The sequence below is a fragment of the Xenia sp. Carnegie-2017 genome, unplaced genomic scaffold (assembly GCF_021976095.1).
Source record: "Xenia sp. Carnegie-2017 unplaced genomic scaffold, XeniaSp_v1 HiC_scaffold_12, whole genome shotgun sequence".
Taxonomy (NCBI): Eukaryota; Metazoa; Cnidaria; class Anthozoa; order Malacalcyonacea; family Xeniidae; genus Xenia; species Xenia sp. Carnegie-2017.
In genome coordinates this window covers 348371-352380 of record NW_025813425.1, presented here as the reverse complement: position 1 = coordinate 352380, position 4010 = coordinate 348371, and the positions used below count along the sequence as shown (strand labels likewise).

The window sequence follows — 4010 nt, the reverse complement described above, 5'->3', positions numbered from 1 at the left end:
ATTTTGTTTATTTGAATCTCCGTAAGTACAGTGCTCAATGCTAACCCCTGAAGTGTGAGAAATCACGAAACAGGCTTGTCGGGATGAAATTGTAGTTTTTGTGTATTTTCTTCTTCCTATCAATACATATATAATATATATATATATATATATATATATATACATGCAGTTGCTAGGCTTCAACATTGTATCCCATAATGCTACGTGTTATCATTTAAGGATCAGCATGCTTACAGCCTTAGAATCATACGTCCATATCGCCAAAAATTCTTAGCGGTTGAAGTTAACAATTTGGTCAATAGTTCTTCTTTATAACATTTCCTTTTCTTTGAGATCAACTTTGTGATGACGAAATAGTAATAAGTTCGAAATACAACGGTATTGTTGTCTCCTCTCATATAACGAATTAAAATGGTACTGTCTCCTTAGTTTGTTTCATTTTACAAAGTGTTTCAGCATCCACTATAACTCGCTCAATAATCTTGTATTTGGTTTGGCAGCCATTCTGCAAGCAAAGAAGTCAATCATAAGTTATAGCCACACCTTAGAATAGTTGGTTTGTACGTAGAGGCTGTCGCAAAAAACTGCTTGTACTTGAAATAATTCGACATTTAGAATTTGCTCGATTCAGGAATAGTTAATCCCCAAAGAGCAACAACATTGAAAGAAAAACGAGTTTTGCATTTAAGATGAGGGGAGGCAGTCGACGTATTTTAGCAAAAAGAAAAGATACAAAAGGTTTGCAAACGTTGATTTATACTTCGTCGTCTACAACAAAATTTAAAAAAATTGATCAACCATTGCTTGTTCATTCTGATAGCCAATCACATTTTGCACTTGACTAAAGCTAGCCAATAACATTTCTTTAGTCCTATAGATCATGTACGCGTGATATTTGCAAACCTTGACTCATCAATTTTGAATTTTCCATATAACTGTGCTGGAAAAGAAAAGCAACTGGTTTGCCAGTCAAATTTTGGTATATGTTTCAGTGTCAAATATGATGTGTTTATAAAAAAGCTCAATTGCTTTACAAACTGCTGTTGTATATTGAAAAAATATTTTTATTTAGGCAATTAGCTACTTGATGCTGTTGAAAATGATGATCTATGAGTAACAATGCTACAAAACCAATCAAAGCTAAAATATATTCTAGCGAGCCTGTTTTGCAACAGTAAAACAAGCTTGAATCATGAATGTTTGTTTTTTTTTTTGTTCTTGAGGTTTACAAAGACTATTAGACAAAGAAATGGGATTTTTCTTCTCAACATTCTTTTCTTCGTTTTTTTCTTCTTTTTTTTTCTTCATAAAACGGAAAGTTTTATGTTGGGCAATAACATTTATATTAAGACTTCGTTCTCCCTCTGGCAAATGTATAGTTTAATTATTTCCCAACAATTGTCAAACACGCAGAATATTTCTCACGTTTGTTTATTAAAATCTCATTGGCTTGGCCATGCATTATTAACATAGTATGCGCATGCATGGCGATGATCAAACGGTAAAACAATTTAATGAAATATCCTTCATACCGATGGGTTGAATTCGTGTTTTAGAATGTTTATTTTACGAGCTTGACTTTCAATCTCCGCCTTCTATCTGGTTTACTTTATATTTGAGAAGTCGAGGGCATGCCAAATATATTAGCCAGTTCTCTCGCGGTGTCTTTTGAAAGCTGTTTCTGTAAAAACAACAATAAAATTGTCCTAAGATAAAACTGAAATTACTATCTCGCTCGATTTGAATTAACATAATGCACTTTTTAAGGATTTTCTTCTATTCTATCCCAGTTCATAAAAGATGCTTGATGAATTTACACCCCAAGGCCAAGTATGGGGATTTGGTGAAAGTTTTGCAAAACAAGTGACGTTTATGAGACTAAAATAACTTGATTGATGGTCAGCCAAGTTTGCACATAGTATTGCATAGCATCTTTAAAATCAGCACAATGTAAATTCAACAATAAATTCTCATGTTACAACTAGCTAATTTACCAAGTAATTGCCTCAGAAGCAAAATAACCATTTGGGGCAACACACCCAAAATCACCAATAAAATTTCTTTTAAAATACAGCACACCCCTTCCCACAAAGCCATTCTACATAATCATCCTACATCCATTGCTGTTTTAGTGCATACTTCTTCATGCATTAAAGAAATAGAACCTTACCTAAACATCATGTTGGTCTATGGCCAAACAACGCTTTCTGTTTATGATAAATATTTTTTAAGTTCTTAAAAACTACAAATTACACAAAACGAAAAATGATTAAATTGAGGTTTTTTGAGAGTAAACATGAATATAAACAATTTGGGAGGAGGGATCAATATTGACATATACATAATTATTCTATGCTTTATCCCTTGTCGACTGTATTCATAGGTATTACATGACTACATTAGCAGTTATATAAAAGCAATGAAAATTAAATTTGTCACAAACTTGTAAGATAAGATGAAGCTTAGTTGTCCTTCCTTAAGCAATTTTGTCATGTTAGCCATTCATGTCCATTGCAGGCAATACTTGTTCTACATGAGTCAGAAATTCTCAAAAACACATATACATAAATTTGCTGTAAGTGAGCACACAAGCATGAAATAAATATTGCATAGACTTTAAAAAATTACTTATTTGAACTAACATCCTGTGGTGAGATTTAAAGCAGTGGTTTAAAGCAGTGTGCACTTTGCCTGGTTTGAGTGGGTGAAGGAGAGGAACCAATTAGTTGCACTGCAAAATACTTATACATTACCTATGACAAACAATGTTCAAAGCAAAAGCAAGTGATTTTTCATATTCATTTAACTTCCAAATGCATCTGTCAATCATGGCATATAAGTAAAAGAATTTATTAAAACAAGGTGCAACAACACTGCAAAAATCAGCATCAAAATTTACTTTAAAGAACAGAACACACCTCTGTTGACAAAGCCCCTCTACACGCACTACCTTACATTCATTGGTGTTTTAACACATACTACTTCTTGCATCAAAGGAAGACAACCTTACCCACATATCATGGAATTTAATCCATAAATATATTCCCGCAATTCCTGACTATTCTTGGAGTTGGAGGTATAAAGGTATTGACAAACACTGTAAAGAAAACAAATTAACTTTCTTTATATTATTTGGCTGCTTTCAATAAGCCATTTCAAGATTTTAAAAGTAAGCCTTTTAGCCTTGATAATTGCATTATAAGAGGTAATAGTGAATTTCAGTGATACTGTATTACTTTCATACTAAAACAATATAATAAAACAGAAGTCTGCGTTAAAGTATAATGGTTTATCAGCACATATATATTTGAGTAAACTCTTAAATAGCCAATAAATTAATAAAATATAACGGTGATAACGTGAATATGTTAGGAAAACACTTAACCATCATAATGTCGATGTTGAGTCATTGACTCAAATAAATAGGTATCTCTAATCACACTAACAATTTATGCTCTACGTAAATAAAACAAAGATGCCATAGTCTTTACAAACCTTTTTGAGAATCCGCAGTAAATCCAAAAGATCAGGAAATTGAAAACATCAAGAAACATCAGGGTTGGCCATTCTTCTTTAATTAAATCTTCTTTAATCTTCTTTAAATAATTAAAGAAGATTTCAAATTTGTCTCAAAATCTTTATTGTTCATTAATGTTGATAACACAAGGTTGATATATTCATTAATTAATTGCACTTCATGTTGTGCGATCATTGTGGCTTGAGTATCATTCAAGTGGTCAAGTTTATATGTAAAGGTATTTTACTTAATTATGCTGTTTTATTTATACCTTTAAAAATAAAATAGATGAAATGTGAAAAAATCAAAAAAGGTTATGGAAAGTTTGGAATGTAGTTCACTGTCATTGGATTCACTAGATTAGATTCCAATTTAAAATTCAAATTAGTCTAACTTTTTCTCGTAAAATTGTAATAAAAAGTGTTATAAAGTAAATGGTTTGAACCCGGGAGTATCGTTACATGTTTGTAAATGATGATCGTCCAGGTTAATA

At 31.7% G+C, this 4010-nt stretch overlaps 1 long non-coding RNA gene across 3 annotated transcripts; it reads right to left on the bottom strand.

The window, feature by feature from the left end:
* Positions 1-327: 327 nt before the first annotated feature.
* Positions 328-3667, bottom strand: LOC124446372. 3 transcript variants are annotated; one of them, XR_006948418.1, is made up of 6 exons: positions 3496-3667; positions 3011-3097; positions 2444-2819; positions 2171-2242; positions 1533-1681; positions 328-505 (listed from the first exon to the last, which is right to left on the bottom strand). It is a non-coding gene; the product is annotated as an uncharacterized LOC124446372 (long non-coding RNA). The 3 variants fall into 3 exon arrangements; XR_006948419.1 differs by having other exon boundaries at positions 2444-2529; XR_006948417.1 differs by having other exon boundaries at positions 2444-3097.
* Positions 3668-4010: the final 343 nt, after the last annotated feature.